We start from the raw sequence: 22802 nt of genomic DNA, 5'->3' as shown, positions 1-22802 counted from the left end.
TACCAAAGTAATGTGTCTGGTCTCCTCTGAAATAGCTTAATTTTCAAACACATTTTCCCAGTATAGTGGCTCCCAGAACTCAAAGATAATATCCTCATAACCCCAAGGCTAGTGAAATGAAGACATCTCAGCCAAAAGTTCCAATAAAAGTTCTGGTAGTAAACCTGCTTACCATGATCAGTTAGTTGTCTACACCTGGAGACAGCAGTGGAAGGAATCATAAGAATAAAGGTACATGGCTTCAGGAGGGGGTTTATGGGGGGTTTCTGCAGAAACAACCAAAATCTATCCCAGTCTATAATTTGTATTAAGACAAATAATAAAATAATGGACATCCAGAAAATACTTGTCTGTATTGAGTCCAGTTAGAGCAACATTACTTGTCCTAGTGAAACCTCCTTGATATATACAATGTTCTGCCCAAATAATAAGGAGCAATCATGTAAGTGTACATGATATTAGCTGGTGAGATATTAGCTGGATTGAAAGGGGGCAGAAGATGTAGCCAGGCAAAGAGGAACAGGGACATCATTCTAAAAGGAAGCAAAAACAAAATGCCTGTATGTTTCCATCTAAAAGTATTATCACTAATATGGCCATCCTAACCTATGAAAAATGGCACATGATAGAGTGGGGTTGTAAATATTTGTAGGAAATTTGCACACCTCCAGCAAAAATAACATTTACAGAATAAAATTGTGTGACACGTCATTAGCGAGGAGATACTTTTAAAGAGATTGTACAACAGAGATCTTTGAAAAGAACTCTGCCTTAATCTGGAGTTGATTTTCAGTAGAGTGGCCCCTGTACAAACATAAATTTGCCAAATTAAGTTCAGAGCTCTTCATTACAGTCCACAATTAGCTTGCACCAGTAAAAAATGACGATTTATTGGATTAAGCATGTTAATAAAGGCCTGGCAAAAACAGAAACAAAAAGCAGTTCAGAACAAGCAAAATGCATTAATATACATGATGTGGGCTCTCACTCTGGCCAAGATGAAAATGGTTTCCTGGATTTCAGATAGAGGCCTTTCCAAAAACAACCTTATTTTGAGCATTTCAAAGGTAGACTTCAAATAAATTATGAAAAGCAAGACACAAACATTTAGCCAAATGTGAAAAGAGGCTTTTTGAACACATCAGGAGTGCCAACCATAAATAATTTTTGTAAGCAACGCTAAGCCAGACTTACATCCTTCCGGTAATGCACCTACAGCAGCACCAAGAGTCGTTATTTCTGGCTGGGATGAATTCAGATGAGTTATCTCATTCTCAAAAAGATGTCTACAGAAGGCTCTACTGGCTGCCAAAAGCAGTATTCACTTAAAATAGAAACCCATTTTCAGTTTGACTTAACAGGTCTGTAATGATAATCTCAGGGAATTTACCAGTCTGGGGAGTTTTATTTCATGTAAATGGAGTTATTCCAAGGTTTGAAGAAATTCACTCTGTATTTCGGGAAATGAGCGTGATGTTGTTTTACTAGAAGAAGCAGTAGCTCTTTCTGCCAGGCACTGTGAGCTGCTTTTGAAAAGCTGTTGTTTGTTCACAACAAAGTGAACACAAAACATTGAAATAAGTATATATGATTAATTAATATCTTCAGAAAAGAAGGGTGTATCAAGGTCATATTAACAAAACTTGCAGTTACAAAATGAAAAAAAAAAATCAATGATTCATCCAGCTGTTCTGGATTAGTATAAAGTTGTTCCTAAATGAGAACACATGGAGGTATGGGCACACCCAGGATTCATCTGAATGGTATGGCAGCTACCAAACATCTCTTTGCTTTGGGTGTTGTACCCTTGCATTTTTTTGTCTAAAGAAATGTATGTGCAGGTTAATCATGACTGTCAACCTAATGGGATCAAGAGCATCCTGGAGAGGTGACTGGTTATCAGAACACTGACCTCATAATGGTTTCACCTACTGTTGGGTTCATAGCTGAATGGACTATTAGGAGTAAGACTCGAGTTGGAGGAAGTGGGCCATGTGGGGGTGTCCTTGGGATGATATCTGGCCCTTTAGAGTCTTTCCAACTCACTCAGCTTCCCAGCTGCCTTGAGTTCAGCAGGCTTCTTCCACACTCCCCTTCCACCATGATGTTTCTACTTGTAGCCAACTGATCGTGGACTGAATCCTCTGAAACTGTGAGCAAAAATAAATCTCTTCCTTTAAGTTGCAAGTGTTGGGTATTTTGCCCCAACAACATGAAAGCTGACTAATATGAGGGAATCATCTGGAATCTCCCCCTGGCCAAGAGCTCTGTGAAAACAGTTAATAATACACCTAAAAAAAAACAAACCTGAGAGTTTTGATTATTAAGAAATATGTGCACCACTTTCTGGGTGATTGATTGTAGAGGTCAGCTCTGGGGTTGGCCTCAGAGGATGGATGTCTAAACTCATCGCCAGAAAACAGGAAGGGCTTTGGGGAATAGCAGAGATGTAACCATGACATGAAGGACAAGGAAAAAGAGCTATTCAGGGAAAAAAAGGTGTCCACATGTGCAAATGAACAGCAGCCAGGGGGCATGTGGCTCTTTTAGGAAACAGATTCATTAGAACAAAAGAACAGAGTGCATAATGGTGAAGTGGGTGGAGAGAAATTTAGGAGTTTAAGCAGGAACACAATCATACAAATTCTTGTAAGCTAAGATCAGGATCTGACCTTTTATTTTTTCTAAATCCTTAAGCAAACACCACATATGAAATAAATCCAGAATCTGATCACATTTTCTTAAGCATCTTTATGCCCATCATGGTCCAAGTCACTATTAACTCCCACCTAGAATATTGAAACAACCTCCTAAATGCCCTTATGTTTGCCTTTGCTCCTTTCAGGCTCTTCTCACCCTGGCACTCCATGTGTTTTGATTCTGTTTTATTTTTCTCCATAGCATTTATCATCTGACACACACCTTATTGACTTAGAAGTTCTTCACGTACTTCTTCCACTGGAAGAATAAACAGATGTTGTTTACAAGTATATTATTCACTTTTAGAAGACTTGCACAACATAGATACTCAAAAAAAATTGCAGATGAGCTGGTTTTCCTTCCCCTATTAAAACCCTCCAGTGTCTTACCACCTCACTTTGATAGGAGTTCAGAATCCTTAACATGGCTCACAGGACTCTGCTTTTCCAGTAATATCTCTGCACTAATTTCCTATCACTTTCCCACTTTCTCCCTCTGCTTGCAACACATGGGCCTTTCCATGCCTGATGATAGCAACCGTGCTTTAACCTCATGGCCTACATACACCTCCCATTTCTTCTCCCTGAAATACTCAGGCTCCACACAATTTGATCCTGTATTTCTGTCAAATCTTCCCAAATGTCTCCCACCCACAAATGCCTTTTGTATATCAACTTCACACAATACCAGCCCCCTTCTGCCACCCCTATACTCGCTTCCCCCTTTCCTGGGTTTGTTTCTGGGTGTTTTGTTTTGTTTCGTTTTCTTCATAGTGCAGAAAAGACATGTGAAAATACCACTAACCCTCTTATATATTTACATGTGTTCCCTGTCTAACCTACAAGAAGACCAACTAACTGTACAAAAGCAGAGTTGGGTCATGACTGTTTCCTGTTTCTTAGAGCTATGTCTCATTCATGCTAAATACCTTCAACAGTGAGAGGTCCTCTAGGGAAAACCATACCAGTTATTTTAAGAGAGGGAATTTCATATAAGACAGTGTTAACTAGTTGCAAAGTGGCTACTAGGGATTTGGAAGGATACAAAGAGAGTGCCTTAAGTACCTCAGAAGTACTGTAGGAATGGCAGGGAGCAACTACCACTTCTGACACCGAAGGGACAAGGAAGAGGTTGGAATTATTACGCTTTAAACTAGGAGATGGCTCTTAGGAAGCTAAAATCCATATTTTAAGGAAGAGGCTGTCCACTCTGGTGTCTCTCAGCTCACTGGAAAGGCCAAATGGATTTGCTACCCAAGTTTTTGAGGAGAGACCAGGGCTGGATAGATAGATACCACAGCCAGTTGTGAAATGGGCTCCATTTGTGCTAGAAGAATTAAATGCACACTGGAGCCAGCTGTTGCTATCAGAAGGAACATACAGCTGCTATGTAAAGACACAGTGCTGGGTGATGTCATTGGGAACAGAAAGCAGAGAGGAAGTGCACAGGCTTCCTGAGAAGCAGAAGAATGTCCCTTCCTGTTGCTCAAGACTTTCAGTTTCCCTCTATCGCCCTCTACTGGCAGAGCCTAACATGGAGGCCACTGACGGTCTCAAAGTATGGTTTGTAGCGTCCCAGCCCAGCATCACAAAACTGTGTGTAGAACGTTGGGTTTGAAACCAAGAAACAATAACTTAATAACTTGCACAATGCTCAATCTGTTTGTTGAAAGAAGTTATTGAAATGTTTTTTTCAAAAATCACTTAAATTGCTTGAAAACTAAGCATACTGCTAGAAGGAATAAAAAGCAATAAAACTAAAATTATTTAAAGGATACAGATTTAAATTATTTAATTATTTAAAGCAATTGAGACTTGTCTAGGGTTAGGGTTGAGTAAAATAATCAATTCTTTTCACAGGCAATAAATGATGTTCTGTTTCCTGGCAGCTGAGGCAAAAATGGAAATATGCCATGCATTAAACATTAATTTTCATAGCGCAAGTAGAAAAGAAGGGAGGCCTAAAGGTAAAGTTAATTTTTTTCTGAAAAGTTCTTTGCTATTTTCAAGCATGTGCATTTGTTTTGAATCCCATAGTTTATCACCAGGCAACATGAAATTTAAAAATTTAGTCTTCCATAAGTCTTATTCAATAACTGTGTGTGTGCATGTGTGTGTGTGACCAGCTGCTGTTTCATCAACAAAAGAACATTAATACATAAACTAGCAACTAAGAAACAATCAGAATGAATGAATAGCAAAATCCATGTCTGAATAATCGAATAAATGCACTTGTGGGCCAAGAGTGACTGAATCCCTACACAAGACATAATAAATTTACTTGTTGCTTGAGGATATCTAAGACTGAATGTCTACCAAATACAGTGGACCCTCAAGTTATGATTGGCCTGACATACAAACAAGTTGGGTTAATTAGATTAATGGAAGATTCATCTGCCTCTTGTTATCTATATTGTTTACCCAGGTAAACGTCCAGATCTCAGCTCTATTGACTTACAACCAACTTGAGTTACTACCACCCCTTGGGGAAATGATTGAGTTCATAAGTCAAGGGTCCACTGTACAATGGGTTTGTTTGTTTTGTTGAATTTTGTGCTGAGGCATCCCTTTTGGAAGTATGATGGCAGTAGAGCCACACTGTTTCTACATTTCACTCTAAAAAATATGACAAGGTCATTACTATAAAGGAGGATACTTGTATCTCTCTTTGTTGCAGTAGGAGAAGATGAGGTCAATTCGCTTCATACCTGTGTTAAGTTGGGAAAGATGAGAAAGATCGGTGCCATAACTTTGTCTTCCTTGACATCACTTGCAGCTGGACTGTATTTCATTGTGACACTATTCGTACTTCCTCTAATTTTGGCAAATGGGCTGAAGGAAAGACAGTGGTCACAAAGGTAACCGTCTGGACTGCATGGATTGGCCTTTAGAAAAGCTTTGTCTATAGAATGAGAGTTAAGTGATGGAGTTATGATGTTTATAAATAGCCTTGAGATATTCTTAACCTTGAAGCACTTCAGTGTGTCAGGCATTGATGCTACTACTTGCAGCAAAATAGATTCACTTTCAATTTCAAAAACATGGATTGGAAAGACCAAGTCCAGAAAATAAAAAGATAAGGAAAACATATTTGCAAAAAACATACATAATAACAGACTTTTAACTAAAATCAAACTTAAAGAACTTAAAACTTAACAATAAGATAAATGACCCAATTAAAAATTGGGCAAAAATCCTAAATAGACATCGCCTAAAGAACATATACAGATGGTGAGTAAGGATATTGAACATGTTCAGTATCACACGTCATTAGGGAATTGCAAATTAAATACTACTACATTCCTATTGCAATTCCCAAAATCCAAAGCATTAGTTTCAAATGCTGGTCAGAATGTGGAGCACACTGGTAGGAATGCAAAGTGATGCAGCTGCCTTGGGAGAGTTTGGCAGTCCTTCACAAAGCTAGACATAGTCTCATTCTGTGACCCAGCAATCAGTCTTTGGCATTTACTCAAATGAACTGAAAACTTATGTCCACACAAAACACTGTGTTTGTAAAAGCTTGATTCATAATCATTAAAATTTGGAAAGAACCAAGGTATCCTTCAGTAGATATATGGATAAGTAAATGGTGGTACATCCAGTCAATGAAATATTATTCACACTAATAAGAAATGAACAATCAAACCAAGAAAAGACAGGGAAGAGACCTAAATCAAATTTACTATGTGAAGGTTGATTTTAACCAATGTACCATTCTGCTGAGGAATATAAGTAATAAGAGAGGTTGTTTATGTGTGGGAATGGAGAAATACAAGGACCCTTTCCTTTTTGCTCAATTTTGCTGAGAATCTAAACCTACCTTTAAAAATAAAGGTTTTTGATTTAAAAGAACTTTAATTTGTTGTCTATATCACAATGAAATTAATATTTTATGATATATGCTTTCTTTTTCTCTTAATTATCAAGAGTGAATATCAATATATATGTATATTCCTTAATTTTAGAACAACTGGATGCTAAATTTTACTCTATTTTCTGTCATTTCTCCAATGTTCTGTTTCCTACCACTTCTGTTAATGATGGCATATGTTAAATTTTTTAAAAATTGCTACTCTAAGAATAGCAACGAAGATCAATAACATTTTGCACTCCTGTAGATTGAGGTTAGTTATCTTCTCTTATTACCTGAAGAAAGTGCGAAATATAATAAATACAACCTTAAAAAAGTAGAAGACAGAGATGGAAAAGGAGGAAAACAAGGTGGAGAAGGAAGAAGAAAAGGAGGAGGATAAATAGAAGAAAAGGAAGAGGACTATCTTTGGGACTGACAACCAACAATGTCTGCTACCACAGTTCTCACAGGCGATTTCAGGGGAGGGTACAATTTAAAATTCTACTGAAACAAGTAAAGAGAGAAAACTGAAGAAATAGAGACAGTAAGTACAAAGGATTTTGATGTAAAGTGGATAAGATAAATGCAATAGTTTCCAGAGAATGGTGTAAGTTCAAAGAAGCTTAAAGTTGGTTGCAGTTTGTTTTTCAAGATAAGTGATTTGTGACTTTTTTTTGTATGCCAGTATGATTGATCTCAAGAAAGGAAAGAGAAATTGGTGTAGAAAATGTGGCACTTGTATGAGAATGCTAGGTGGAAAGGATGTAAGACAGTGGTAGGGGGTTTGGCCTTAGCAACAGAAATAAATCTAATCTACTAATAAAGAGGGTAATGCAGTAGTTAAATACAAATGCCGGAAGTTCATTGAACTGCTAATAGGGAAGCAACACTGTTCACATCCAGTTCTATTTATTTGTCTCAAAGTTTCAATGTCAGGAGAGGAAATGTTTGAAGTTTGGGGAGAGAGGAAGATGTGTGAGTCTATGGAGAAGAAAGTAGATTTTCTTGGGATGCATAAATTGGGAAGCCCAGCAAAATTCAGATTTTCAGCAGTGTTTTTACTGTTGCAGCATTGTCACAAAGTAATTGGATAGTTGAGTCTGGCTTTGTTTGGGATAAGTAGTCTAATGGAAGAGAAATGGAGAGAAGGGGTTAAAGGTGTTTCTAAGGGAAACATCAGGCATCAGGCAATGGATAATTTAAGCTGAGTAGGAAGGAAAGTGAGAACAGAATGGAGGCAATAAATACTGAAAAGAATTCAGGTCCGGGGTTTAAAGTTAGAATGAAGTTAGAGGATGTTAGCTGTGGAGTACAACAGAAGTAAACTCCAGGGTTAAAAGGTGAGCCTGATAGAGCAAGGGATTTAGCTCAGTGGTTCCAGCGCCTGCCTCACAAGCACAAGGTCCCGAGTTCTATCCCCAGCACCAAATAAATAAATAAATAAATAAATAAACTTTAAAGGTGCTAAGACCATTTATGATGAAAAGATGGATGGACAACGACAGACGAGAAAACAGGTAGATCTTAAGAGGGGAAGGAACTGAGAGACCAGGTAGGCCATGGACTCCGCCTCCCAGACCCTCCACTCCACTGCTGATGACCACAAACAAGGAGCTTCCATCCGTATTCCTGTCTTTATCCAACACAGGAGGAGAATAACAAAATGTACCAGTCACAAAGCTGTCATGAAGCCTAAATAAGTGCATATTTGCAAAGTACTTTCCACAGTGCCTACTACCTGGTAAGCATGCAGTAAACGTTTGCAGTTAATCCTATTTGCATTGGTATTATGTATTTATTATCTTATATTTAAATGATGGTGAAGGCTCTGAACACATTGAGTGTTCTGACAGTCATTACCTGAAGTATTTATCTCTTAAAAATCTCATTTACTATTGTTATACCTGTTTTATAGTTTCAGGGACAGAGCACAGCTAGGAAACGAGAGAGTCAGTCTTTGAACCAAATCAATGTGATTGCGTCTTCTCCCTCCTGCACTACCTGTGGGTGCAGTGCAGCGAGAACAGGGAATGAGGCAGGTCAGGTGGAGAGGCAAGATGAATGAGAAGGCTTTGGGGACAGAGCTAGGAAGCCAACTAGAAAGTGCAGTGGATTGAGAAGTCCATGACATGCACTTCAAAGAAGCTGGGGTTTTGAGGGAAGAAGAAAGCGAGCCTAGAAATGACAGCAGGGAGCGGGCCTACAACGCACAGAAGCATTTCAAGCATTGCCGACCAAAGGACAACATAAAAAACAACTTCAAATTTGGGCATTCATTGTACTTGGCAGTTCCTTGGGATTCTGTCCTTGTCGTTGTATTTTTATCCCAAGGAGAGGAAGTTCTTGTGACGCCCTGTCCTCCAGCCCAGTCTTGCTCAGTCAAACTGAGTTGAAAGGGGAAGCTATCAGGTTAACCAAGAGGATGTTTCGGGGTGGTTCTCAGGCCAATGCCCACATGAAAGTACTAGTATAAAAACAAAGAAAAGCTTTCAAATGAGGGGACTTTTATAGTGTATAAAGTGTTGCAAACAGATACAAATTTTCTAATTCCATTTTGTCCATGATAGGGTCCAAAATCAATCAATCAATCAATCAAATGTTATTCAAAACTAGTAAGTATAGATCATGGGTCAGCAAAGGACAGCTAACAGACTAAATTCAGTCTGTCACAGGTGTTTATATTGCCTGAGAGCTAAGAATAGCTTTTACATTTTTCAATGTTACTAAAAGATTAAGATTAATAATATATGAAATGCAAAAATTATATAAAATGCAAATAATCGATGAAATAATTAAAATTTCATTACAGATCAGCATTATCAGATAACATTCTCAATAAGTTTTGATAATATGGAACACTGTGAACCCTAGTTAAGTAAAACATTATTTCATTACAAAATAATTTCATTACAAAAAACTTAGTTATATCTGAATTTATAATTTCATCAAAAATTTTAGGAATTCATTCTAGTTTTTGTTACTTTACCACCTACATAATATTCTCAATTTACCTGTTATACTGAGAATCTTGAAATATTTATTATGTGGCCTCTTAGAAAAAAATTTGGACAACTTTTAGTTACAGGTAAATGGGTAAAGTTCATATTGCTGTAGCTATCATCATGTAAATAGTATGTATGTGATATGTGATATCTATGTTAGCCATTTGATCTCATATTCATTCAGCTTCCAGGGATTTATAAAGCACAGACCAAATACCATAGACTATCCTAAGTAAAGAGGGTAAAAGTTGAAAATACATGGTTATTGTTCTCAAGAATATTAGTCATTATTTTATTGTGGTGGTAATTTTGGTTGAACTTAAGAAAAACAAAGGATTCCTAAAAATTTTTCACATAACTATACTCCCTTCTGTCTTCCACTCAGTTGCCAGCTATTATTGGCTACTAAATTTTATCTCTTTGTAACGGTTGATAGATTCATTGGTTTTTAATCTTGAAGAGCACAAATATGATGTCTCTCTCCTACTTTTCATTCCATTGAAGAATCTTGTGCCCTCCCCTCTTATGCTTACCCCCTATTGTGCCACTTGGATAAAGTCACCCAACATGTGTCCTTCCTCCAGGATAGATCTACCATCGTCCATTAATTATCCTGGCAATTGTGCTGCTCATCTGCAGAATCAAGATGTGAGCCATTTACATATTTTTAAGTAGCTAAAAGTTGTCCTTCTCCTTATAAATTCTCTCTGACATCAATTACTCTGTAGGATCTCAGTGTGGCTTCAGGGGAGTGAACAGCCAATAAACACAGAGCAGTCTGATAGCATGCAATTATAAGCTGTGTTTAGCTTTCACAACAGAATCTTATCCAAAACCATCTGAGAGATGCCAAAACCACTTCCTAGGCCTGCACTGCAAGACAAGTGGACATGGTCTTTCTCACCGAGTGATGCAAGGCACCAGATAACCAGACGCCTGATCACAGGCTGGTGAGAGAATTCATCTATCTAGATATTAAGTCTCAAAAATTAAAGATTTGTGGTTCCATGTGGTTTATTGGAAATTTTTCTCTTCACATTCATTGCTATTCCTTCTTTCCTCCTCTGTCCTCTATCACTATTTCTCTTTTCTCAGATCCTAACAAGAAGTAACCTTCATTGGAGTAGAAAAATTGAGAATGTAAGGCTTGATCCAGAAATAAGGGAGAAAGAAAATGAGTAGTTAAGGGTTGCAAGGGAGATAGAGATTTTAGCTTTTTTAAAACCCAAAAATGAAAAGCGTTTTTAAAAATGTCCCAAGTATCTCGCTTCCATAAGCCATCAATATTCTTAGGCTTATCCGCCTTGGAAATTGCTAGGATTTGGGAAATCGCACCTGGGTCAGGAGTCACGTGTCTTCCGAAATGTCTTCTGTGACAGCAGGAGAGATTTTCTCTGAATCTTGAGTCCAATCTTGAGTTGGTTTTAGACTAGAAATAAACAAGGCTGGGAACTTGGTAAAAGAGGAAAGTTTGGCCATGCTAGAAAGAGAAGGAGTTTAAAACAATGAAGTAAAGCAGAAGAGCAAAGAGATGGGGAGGAGAGGATTTGAAGGGGAAACCGAGTGAGAAAGCGGAGCAATGTCAGGGTCGCAGGGGCCAGAGGCCCGGATTACGCAGATAAACTCCAGGACGGCCCCGCCCACCCCACTCCAGCCAGCGTAAAGGACGTTTCTTCGACTGCTTTGTCGTAGTCTCTAAAGCTGTTAGAATTATTGATTTTTTTCATGATATAGTAATAAGGATATGCATCTTAATGTAATGAAACCAACTTGACGCTATTTTAATATTAAAATAAAATTGATAATTACAATTATTAAAATTAAATAATTAAAATTAATGAATTTTTTTAGCTTGTATCACGCCTCATTTACACCTACTACCATCAAATAAAAGTCTTCAGTCAATTCTATTTTGTGTTTTCCACATCCCGGGGAAGGCATTACTATGCCCCTGCCTTCAACACAGTCCGCAGAGGTACTGTATTCTGAATTTCCCACCTCCTTCACCATCTCCTCAAATGTGAGTACAAGCAATCACCAAACATGCAATGTCTTTTCCTAAATATCTTCCAAATCTGGCTCCTATTTACTACTACTCAATCCCTTATGTAGATTTCTGGTATTATTTTTGTACTCTTATTTCATGACTTATTTCTTATTTCCTGATTCAAAAATCTTTCCTAAATTTCAAATCTGTGTTCTCATCTCACATAGCTTTTGAGGGGACTTGCAACAGCCCCTACATTAAGCTCACTCTAACCCCTACCTGTAGAGTACTTTTCCTTAGTGGCCTTTCCAGAAAATCCTTTCATGTATCTAGGGCCTTTATATACTTTGCCATTGGACACTTCTTCCAATATGACACACTGTCTCATTCCTTTGCATCTATTAGTGATGCTAGGTATTCTTACCTAGCTGCCTCTTGAAAGTGTGTGTACCGTAAGTACAGGGCCTATGACTTGTTTATTTTTGTAGCAATTGTACCTGATATCGTGGCTGGAATGTGGTAGAATGAGAAAAAAGATGGCAACTTTTAAAGCAGCTGCTAGGAAAGGGATACGTGTGAAGATGTTCCTGGTAGTCCTAAGAAAACATGATGCCCCAGACATTTGGAGCAAGAAGAAAAGACTAGGGTGAGTTCTGGGCACTAAGAAAAAATAAGCAATGAAAATAAATGCTTACAAACAAATGGTCTGCTGTACAATTGGCACAGGGCTGGCCTTGGTGTGAAGGGTGGTTCAAAAAATAAAAATAAAAGTGACTGTTCAACATGGGAGGAAGGAAGGAACACCAGTGATTTTCCTCTCAAGCAGGCCAGACTGACTGAAGAGCAAACTGGCGATGATGGGCATCGCATTCCCAGACGGGAGCAGCTGGTGCTGGTGCCAGGGGGCCAGCTGGAGGAGGAGAGGAGCCGCGATCCAGGAACCACCCGGCTGCGGGCTGCTGCACCACACACAGACGTGCTTCCTGGGAAAGACCTCTGCCAACTGGGAGCTCAGGCTTGAACCCGACGTTTCAGGCGATGCCTTCTCGTCTTTCTTTTCCCTCCTCTGAGCTCATTCCAGGAACCCGCCTTGCTCTTTGCTGTGGTTGAGAAAGATCACATGGGTCTTTTACCGAAAAGGCAGGATCCCTGTCTCCTCCCTGCTCCTCCGAGGACACTCCTGGAGCCTGACACCGGGCCACCTCCACTCTGCGCCTGCCATCCTTTATGTGGGATGAGAGTCTGCAAGTCTAGGTGGAGGCCCGGGCCTGCCAGTCGCAGAGAGTAAATGATGATCATGGTGCGGCATGAGAACCACCACTGTCAGCAGCATCCTTCTGTGATGCATTTTGAGCTCAGACAGCTGTGGATGCTCTCGTACCATTCTCTCATGATGTCTCTCATGCTAGCTAATTTTAAACAAATACTTCACTAGAAGAATTTGACAAAATCAGAAAAACAAACACATGGCCCACTCTATTAATCGGGAACAGAAAACGAGTTGTTAAAATGGGAAAAAGGGATTTGACTGCACCTTGCACTCAATCTTTTCTCCTAATATGCCAATAAGGCATCCAGACTTATCCGGGAACTCTCCTCCTGCTTCCCACGGATACACAATATAACTTTTACACACGTTTCCTCTCTATGCGTGCTTCCTCCATTCTAACTAGTTGTACTAGAGCCTATAACCTGCACAGCACAATCTTTCACCTTGCACTTCTGTCTCTCCCACCTGCCTGTGGACTTCTGGAAGGTAAGAATTTATCTCAAACCATCACCGTTAGCTCATTTTTGCCTTCCAAATGCCAGTTCCTGAGCCTCACTGTTGGACTGTGAGGTTGTTGTGGATAGGAATCATGGATTATTTCAGGACTTAAAAGCAATACACAAATACTTGTTTCTCATTTAATCTAGACAAAACACTAGTTGACCACATATTGTCATGACCAAAGTTTTGTATGCAAGTTCAGCAATGTGGCCCATTCTAAAAACCTTCATTTTCTCTCATTATGTTAGACATTGTGAATGAAAGGAGTCTGTCATCTTGTAGTCTCGGCCCATGAGAAAGCTATGAAGATGCGGATGCTCTTCGCAATAAACATGCTTTCAACTTGAGGCAGCAGGGACAATGAAATCTAGGTCACTTTTCACTGAGTAGACCAGCAGAAAAACTTTCATGAAGTCCCACCAGGAGCCCCTCGGAGGCTGGGACAGCAAGATTGGAAATGGAAATACTGCACAGCTAGTACAGGACAGTCATCACAGGGAGCCATGCTGCTTTATGAATCACTAGGTCCCCGGCCCTAGGGACAATTCAGTTTCTGTAACCATTGCAGAGTATGTTTGGTCATTGACTGACTGTTCCCTGTCTAAATAATGTTCCTCTTTTACTTGCCCTACTCTTAATTCTTTTCTTTCTTCCTACACTGGAATTGTATGGTACTATTTCTAAATCACTACAATATTTCCTTGTGTTTTTACTGTCAACACGTTCACAGCCATTTTTTCTCATCTGAGAGAAAAATCCATAACTGTAAAAAGTAAAAAGAAAGGGATAGCTGTTACATAAATAGATACATTCCATTTTAATTTTTGACCACGTTTTGAGTCCGTCCTGGTTACCGGGCATTGTTAAGCAGTCAGCACATATTGCCCCATGTAGCACTCACCACATGGATAGCTTAAATACCTGTTAGAGCTCCACTGTTACTTATGAGAGAATAATAGGTATCGCAATATGTTTACTGCTTTTACAGTGTCATCTGCTAGTACGTGATAAAGCGGGAATTTGAACCAAGGTCTGTGAGACTCCAAATTTTAAGTCTTTACTACTAATTATGTATGGCTTTGAAGTCCATTTCTCATTTTTCTCCCCACTTCTGATAATGCTCATCCATTTCCAAAGAATCTTTTGCCAACAGAACAATGTATCACACAGAAATCCTAGAGTTCTTTATCGTACAGGTATGATCTAATCAAGACCAAAAGGGCTTAAATAAGGGAGTTAGAGCACTAAAACTTCAGCTGCTCACATCCTCCCTGACACATTCATTGCTCAGCCCCCTGCCTCCCACCTGCATTGCTCCACAGGGTCAAATCGTCTAACAAGCCCTGGGTGGGGCTTTTTCCTCTTTGGCATTCCAGCACTGCACATGTGGTGCACATCTCCTAGCACGCATTAACCTCTTGCCCAGCCTTCCCTGTAACACCTCAGCTTTACCTCAGTCTTAACCGGGGTCACCTCTTTCTCCATCATTCCTCCTTCAGGCTGCTGTTCTTCAAAACTCTAGACTTAGCTCCTTTCCCCCTCTGGAAAATCCAATCCATATTCATGGAATCAAATGCAGATTAGAAACACCAAGCTAATGCTCCAGACCTGATCCTTTCTGACACACATATCTTTTTCCGCCTGCCTGGCTGAGACATGGGAGGTGCTCACCCATGATGAAAACAAAACTCACCTTGTTTTCTGTTAAGGAGAGACTTAATCTTCCTCCAGAGTCCAAGACGACTCAGAGAGTACTCACAACTCAAGTATAAGAACATCATCCCCTCAGCCACTAGGAGTGGTGTTGGTCATTTATTGAGTTTTGATGTGGGCTACACTCTTCTTATGCTTTGATCCATTTCATTAACGAGAACACCTGGAAGAGTGGCTGAAATCCCCATTCCACAGACAATGAAACTGAGAGGTTTCATCAGACAGGTCAAGCAAATTTCCCAAGGTCGTGCAGGTAGCACAAGGTGGTAGTGGGATTTGAATGAAATCCAGATACTGGCTTAGAAACCCATACATTTTCAACTACACTGTGATTCCTCACCTAAGCCCCAAGATTGATAAAAATTATAATAGCCAACATGCACTGAATTGCTATGTTTAGAGCACTAGAACTTTTCATAAAGTATATGATTTAATCCATACAAAGCAACCCAAGAAGTAGGAACTCTTGTCCTGTTTTATAAATGAAGAAACTGAGATTCAGTGAATTTTAAAGCTTTCCTTGCGTGAATGACCCAATCAGAAGCTATAAAATGATAGTCCCAGGACTCAAATATCAAGCTTTTAAGTCCCTGATTTTTGCTGTCCTAAAAGTACTTTAATCTGCTTCCCTCTCTTCATTGCCATTGCTACTACCATGGTCCAAACGCTCATTATTTTTCCCAATGTGTTTCTCTTCTCCTTCTTTATTCTCATGGAATCCACTCCACTCTGTACATGGCTCCATGATTAGCACATATTATACTATTTCCTAAATATTGACTTTTCAGGAGCCTCATTGGAGCAGATATTCAGGTTTTTTCATCTCTGTTTCTATCTACACATCAGTGCATTTTACATTAAAGGGCAGACAGCTTCTCATTCTCTCCATTCACCAGAATGGTTTATTCATGAACAAATTTAAGCCCCCCCATCAATGTACAGAGAGATGGATGGAGATAAGAGCAAATCAGTACATTGAAACCACCACAAGTTGTTCAATAATTCTACCCCTTGTTTGATTTCTTCTGCCAGTCATTGGCTAGAAACTCTAAAGTTGAAGTAAAGATGTGGCCAAATGGAACATAGATTTCCTCAAAATAAGAAGTTGTAACTGAGTATGGACAAGGAAAAAAAATCTATTTCTTTATCCTATAATCACACCCAAGCCCACATTTATCATTAGATATAATGAACCTGTGACCTGTCAGTGAAACTAGAACCATGAACTATGTTATATCGTATGCTGTGGATAGGATGGTGTTGTGTAATTTTTAAAGTGATGAAGTGTTTTGTTTTTTGTTTTGACCACAGATTTTCAAGGATGGCACCTGCTTGTGACTTAGCATATAGTGGGGACTTCAAGGCCAATTTCAAATTTCAGAAAGAATTGGCTGATATCCAAGCATCCAAATTCATCACCACTGAAATCAATTCCTCCGAAGAGGGCATTTTCCCTTCAGCTGAGCAACACTGGCCATGATAAAGAGGCTGGAGAGCTGGTATGAGAGGAAACCAGCCCTGAGCTTCCTCCACTGGAGAACCAGAGAGCCCTCTAGAGCACCGGAAGTTGGTAGGACAATGGCCCATGATAAATATCCGTTACTCTTGAGAAATCACTAGGTTCAACTCCTCTTCACAGCTCTAACTTTGCGGTTTCTAATGATGGCCATTCAAAAAGGATACATCTAATCATTAGTCACTGCGTGTGAAAAAAGATTTTAGTCTCCCTCAAATAAAGATGGAATAACTTATTTGTGAACAAACCACTAAAGTTTTATTCATGACCTTTTTGACTCTTTCAGTGAAAAAAAAAATCAATCCAGAACCTGATGTGCTGAGTTAAATTCAGCTGCTTTCTTTTACAATAGGTGAGACACTTTATCCTTTATCATCTACAGCTGAAATGAAGGCTGATTTTTCACTTTTAAGCCATTTTCACCAACTTGCTAAAACCATTTTGGATAGCATCCACTTCATTTCATCAGATAACCAAAAAAACAAATGTATGGGCCCAGGTGGGAGTGGTTACAAGTCCTGGACTCAGCTGCCCTCACCATGTCCTAGGTAGGAAGAGTCAGGATGGCCTCTGCCAGCAGCTATGTGCTTTCCTTAAGGACCAGTATGCAGTCTCGGGCCTGCTGGTCTCAGGAAGACCTTAGCTGTGCCTGGCAGGCCGATGTAGGGCTTGCTGCGTGACCATGTGTGTGACAGCTGCAAAGCGCATTCCTTGTCTTACATGTTTGCAATACATGCTAATATGATACACAGGTACATGCATAACACAGTGAAACACCTTAAATCCAAACACAGCTGTCAAACTGTAAAATGCGTCTCTCAACTAGTGCCTGAGGCCTCAACTCTGGGAACTGGTATGAACCAGAGTATTTGCTTCTCTGACCACGCTTTCCTCTAATAATAATGACTGTGTCCTTTGCCCCTCGATATTCAATCATCAATCTGTGCTCTTCCATGCCTAGGCTTCCTGCCTCCCTGTCTCAGTCTACTCAAGTTGCTGTAACAGAACATGATAAACTGGGTGGCTTGTAAGTCTCAGATCAAAACGCTGACAGACTCTGGGTCCGGTGAATGTCCTCTCCTCACAGAGGACATCTTCTTGCTGTGCCCTCATGTGATGGAAGGGCCGAATGTCTCTGCAGATTCTCCTATAAGGGCACTAATCCCATTCATAGGGGCCCTGCCTTTATGAGCTAAGCACCTCCATGAGGCTTCTGAGAGCACTGGAGGCTAGAATTTAACATAGAATTTGGAGGGGGAGACACACTCATTTAGACCAGTAGCACTCCCTGAATACCACTGCATAGCACAGCAAATGGCACATATCCAAATATATATATATATATATGTATATATATAATGGTGTCATTTCTCAGGATGTAACAAATGGTTCCTCATTACTTACAAAGTAAAATTCAAATCCCTGAGCATGACTATGAAGTGGTCAAAACTGGAATTCATATGTATATATTTAAAAGGAAGAAAAGCTGAAAATCAAATCTCAAATTACTCATTTCAAGAAGTTAGGTGTGCAAACTAAATAGCAAATATAAAAAAAGAGAAAAAAATCAATGGGAGTAGAAATTAACAGGAAAGAAAGCATAAAGCAATAAAGAAGCCAAGATTAGTTCTTTGAAAAGTCTAATTAACTTGATAAGCCTCTTGTGAAACTATTCAAGAAAAAGGGGAGAAGGCACAAAAAATTACAAATTGGATAAAAAGGGATAATCATTACTCTTTTACTTATTCCAAATATAATGATACATTTTATGCTGCCAGATAAAATAGAAGATGTGTGGTTAAATTTGAATGATTTGAAATAAATATTTAATTGTTGGAAACAAATAATTAATTGAAACAAATAATTTTTCATGTATATATATCCAAAATAATATATGTCTGACATAGATCAGAACAATTTTGCATTTGTTAAATATATTGAAGCCATCATTAATAAAATTCTCATATTAAACTTATAATGTTCTAAGTTTAGATGGAATCATTAAGAATTACATCAGACATTTAAGACAAATTACACCAATCTTAGTCAAAAATCTTACAGAGAACAAGAAAACAAGCAAACGCTTCCCAATTTATTCTATGTAACCGCTACAAACTTGGTAGCAAAATATAGAAAATATTACAAAAAACAAAAGTAAGCCTGGCTATTTCAGTTATTAAAGTAATATAAAAGATATATTATCGTAAACACTAAACAGGACAGCAAAATTGGGTTTATGTAGGAATGGAAGATCAGTTTAACATTTTGAAATCAATGTTATTCACTATATCAACAAAAGAAAATAGTATACAATTTTATAAAATATAGAAGGCAAAGTATATGAGAGAAAGCATGTTTGCACAAGAACAGTTTACCCATGCCTTATTGTGACAACAGTATGGGCCGTTGATACCTCGTGGGTAAGTGATTAGAAGTTTATAGAATTGAATTAGGGAGGCAGGAGGATCACTATGAGTTCAAGGCCAGCCTAGGCTACATAACCAGTTCAAGGTCAGTCTGAACTGCATAGCAAGACCTTGTCTCAAAAAATATATGCACTGAATTAGCACTTTCATACTTGTTCCAGGTGGAAACAATTACAAGCACTAAAAAAGTAAAGTAGGAATTAGCTTAACTGGTGTATTGAAATTCTTTGGGGAGCTCTGATTACATTCCTAGAATCAAAGAATATGCTGAGATAAGGAATGTTTGGGTTGGGGCCAAATGGAGCAAACACGTGGCTCCGCCGCTAGCACCATGGTTGGGAATATCTGCCCCACACCAGGAGGGCTATGGGGGAGACGTTCCACGCAAAAGAAGTGAACAGAACTGCGGAAACGGGCTGTGCCTATCTGGTTCTGGATACAGAAGGTTCGAGAGAAGCAATGAGGTCTCGCTAGCGTGAGCTCAGGGAGGGTAGTACTGAATTATAAGCAGATTTCCAGCCTCTGTGCACAGCATAGACATAGGCTGTGGTCCATGAGGAAGAATAAGCAAAACCCAATGCTGCCACACCTTCTACTCCCAGGGGCCTTCTTAAATGGAAGAGCACCTGTAAACGTAGCAAAGGGAGACTCCTGGTGTGGAGGCTACTGTTGATTGGCTTGCGTTCCTGACACCAAGGCGGTCATTTAGCTTGATTGCTTTTGCCCACCTACGGGGTTAGGATAAATAAACAGAAAATTCAACATAAATTTTAGACATGGAGAAAGTGGTTCTTGTTGCATTATTAATATCACACTGCATACTCAACTTTCTATATAGATTTGTTCTTTTAATTTTTATATTATGTGAATCCTTTCCATTGAAGTTGATCTCTGTCATACATTTCCTGATGGTTGGCATTCAATTTTTAATTAATAAAAAAGTCAATATTAAGAACAATGCTGAAAGGATATATATATGAACATAAAAGTTGAGATGAGCACAGAATGCTTAAGAAACATTAAACAGAGTTCAACAAGATAAAGTTGAAAAGTATTGGCAGGGTGTAGCAGCCTTTCATGCCAGAGTTTAAACTTTAATCTCTCTAAACAACACTCCTTGGTCAAAAACATCTATTGCCCAACTTTGCTTTACCTTGCTTTTCAATGTCTGCAAATCAGAGCCCCAGAATTACACAAAAGTAACTTAAGGTCCTAAGCATGGCTGAGATGGGAAGGAAAATGAAAACACCTGCTAAATGTTTCTGACTGCTCACTCTTATTCACACCAGAACAGCAATTTATGAATTTTTAATGCACTGGTTTAACATAGAATAGTTGGTGAGACAGACTGTAGAGACACCATTTAAGCTTTGCAAGTGCCGAAAAATGTAGGGAGTGGCTTGAGCCTAAGTGACAGAGCTGCTAGATGCTCCCAGTCCTGTTCTCTCCTCCTTGTCACATGGAAGATTATAGTTCAAGGCTTCTTTTCGGTTTGGTTTGGTTCAGTTGGTATCCTAAGGCTGGATTTGGCCAACTGAATGCAGAGAGGAGGGATGGGTATTACTCCAAGACTCACCCATAAAATGCCTTGTCTTCAACATCCAATCTCTCCTTCCTCATTTGCAGGACAGATGAGGCCAGGGCAACTTGGAAGTAGAAACATGGTGGAGAATCCAGACAAAGAGGCCCACAGCCCCCACTTGCAGGGATCCACCAGGGATTGCCATCCAGTTAGGACTTGTACTCTGGACTTTGCTGGCAAGCCACAGAGGCAGACGGGTGAAGCCATAGAGATTTGTGAGCTCCTTCCTACATCACAGTCCAGTCCACTGTAATCGATAAATATGGTGAAAGCATGGCAGGTCCTACCTACTGTAATTGAGATCTTCAGGATCATTTTAACATCCTCTTCCTCAATAGGAGAAAATTATTTTGAGGAACATCTATGATAAGAAAAGAAAACAGAAATAAAGGTTAGAAATAGAAGCAAAGTGGTTTTTTCTTTATAGAATTTTTATATATAATGCCGTAATTTTTTTTTGGCAATATGTAGAAAGTGGTTTTATTATAGGGATGGCAGTGTTGGTTCAGCATTGGAAGATCCACCCCCAAAAGTCATCATTTTAACTGAGGAAAGGAAAAAGCCATATGATCCTGTCACTAGTTGGAGAAAAAGTATTGGACTAAATTCTACAGCTGTTCATGGTAAAAGGTATCAGGAGACTAGAAGTAGAACAGAACCTTCTCAACAGATTAAAAGCATGTACTCCATACTTCCAGGAAAAATGCCTTATAGGAATGGAGAAGATACAATGCTTTCTCCTTAAGGTGGGGAACAAGGGCAGATACGCCTACTCTTCATCTGTCCATTTAACTTTGAAACCTAGGTCCAAACCAAAATAGTCTGGCAATAAAATGACACAATTAGGATAGGATTGGCAAGGTAGAAGCAAAATCTTTATATGTAGATGAAATGATCATCTACAGAGAAAATACTAAGAAATCTCTAAGATTCCCTAGAACTTGTATTTGAATTTAGTGGGATTAGAAAACACAAGGTATATATAAAAATTCAGGTCTATGTGTACATGCTATAAATGAAGAATTGGATATTGAAATTTAAAAGTTATGTAGGAGTACAAAGGACCTAGAAAAGTTTTTTAAAAAAGTGTTGGAAGGCGTTTAGTTCCTAATTTTAAGACTTCTTCTAAAGCTACAGTAATCAAGGCAGTGTTGGTGTAAGGAAAGACACATAGATCATTGGAATAAAACAGAGAATCTAGAAATAGAACCACACATATATGGTCCACTGAGTTTTGAAAGAGTATTTAACATTAGCATTTTATAGAATATAAACTCAATTCAAGAGCCAAGGAAGAGATAGTGTTTTCAGCAAATGGCACTAGAACACCTGGTATCCGTATATAAAAAATTAACCTCAACCCTTTATTTCCATACATAAAAATAACTTGAAGGGATCTATGAACCTAAATATGAAAGCCTAAAAGTGTAAAACTTTAAGAAGAAATTATGAGGGAAAATATTTATGAATTCAGGGTAGGCAAGAACTACCTAGGATGCAAAAAACATGATGTATAAGAGAAAAAAATTGATAAATGAGATTCCATCAAAATTTAGAACTTTAAATGACATCATTAAAATGAAAAGTAGTCCTTACACAGTCCATATTTACAATGCATATAACCTATGACCAGAATATATGAAGAACTCTTACAGCTCATTAATAGACAACCCAATTAAAAAGTAGACATAAGAAGATAATAGCCAGTATAACAAAAGGAAAGGTGTGCAACTCTAGAATCAGAAAAATACTAATCAGTACAATAACAAGATTGAATTATACACTCATTAGGGAGATGAAATTAAAAGTTTTAAAAGCCTTGTCCTGACTTTTTCTTTTTGTTGGATTCTCCCTCTTTGGGTTTAATTTGTCAAGCCCAATGGATTCATTCTGCTGGGTTTCCTGGGGTTGTGATCCTCATTGTCTTTTCCTAGGGTTGTGTCTAAAATTTTTTGGAGTGCCGGTTTGGTATTCATGAAGTTCCTGAGGTGCTCTTTATCATGAAAGTATCTTATTTCTCCATCATTTTTAAAGATAGTTTTGCAGGGTACATCAATCTGGGTTGGAGGCGGTTTTCCTTTAGGGCTTGAAATACATCACTCCAAGCTCTTCTTGCCTTGAGGGTTTGCATTGAGAAGTCTGCTGTGATTCTGATGGGCTTTCCTTTGTAGATGATCTTTTTCTTTTCTCTCACTGCTTGTAGAACTTTGTTCTTCTGTTGGGTTTCTGGAATCCTAACTATTATATGCC

At 38.8% G+C, this 22802-nt stretch overlaps 1 long non-coding RNA gene across 3 annotated transcripts in view; it reads right to left on the bottom strand.

Annotated features, from left to right (window-relative positions):
- LOC110350352 (uncharacterized) overlaps positions 1–20813 on the bottom strand; it is a 31376-nt gene extending 10563 nt beyond the window's left edge. For 2 of the 3 annotated variants that reach the window (XR_015442916.1, XR_015442915.1), the window contains exons 1-3: positions 20547–20813; positions 19597–19698; positions 10893–12644 (exon numbers count right to left, since the gene is read on the bottom strand). This is a non-coding gene — a long non-coding RNA (uncharacterized LOC110350352). Of the gene's footprint in view, positions 1–6284; positions 12645–19596; positions 19699–20546 lie in introns of those variants that run through there. The other variant, XR_002396874.2, reaches the window with a different exon arrangement.
- Between the last annotated feature and the right edge of the window lie 1989 nt (positions 20814–22802).

The sequence above is a fragment of the Heterocephalus glaber genome, unplaced genomic scaffold (genome assembly GCF_053883595.1).
Source record: "Heterocephalus glaber isolate CG9 unplaced genomic scaffold, H.glaber_assembly_v1.0 deba00001555, whole genome shotgun sequence".
NCBI classification, from domain to species: Eukaryota; Metazoa; Chordata; class Mammalia; order Rodentia; family Bathyergidae; genus Heterocephalus; species Heterocephalus glaber.
This window is presented reverse-complemented; position numbering and strand designations above follow the sequence as displayed.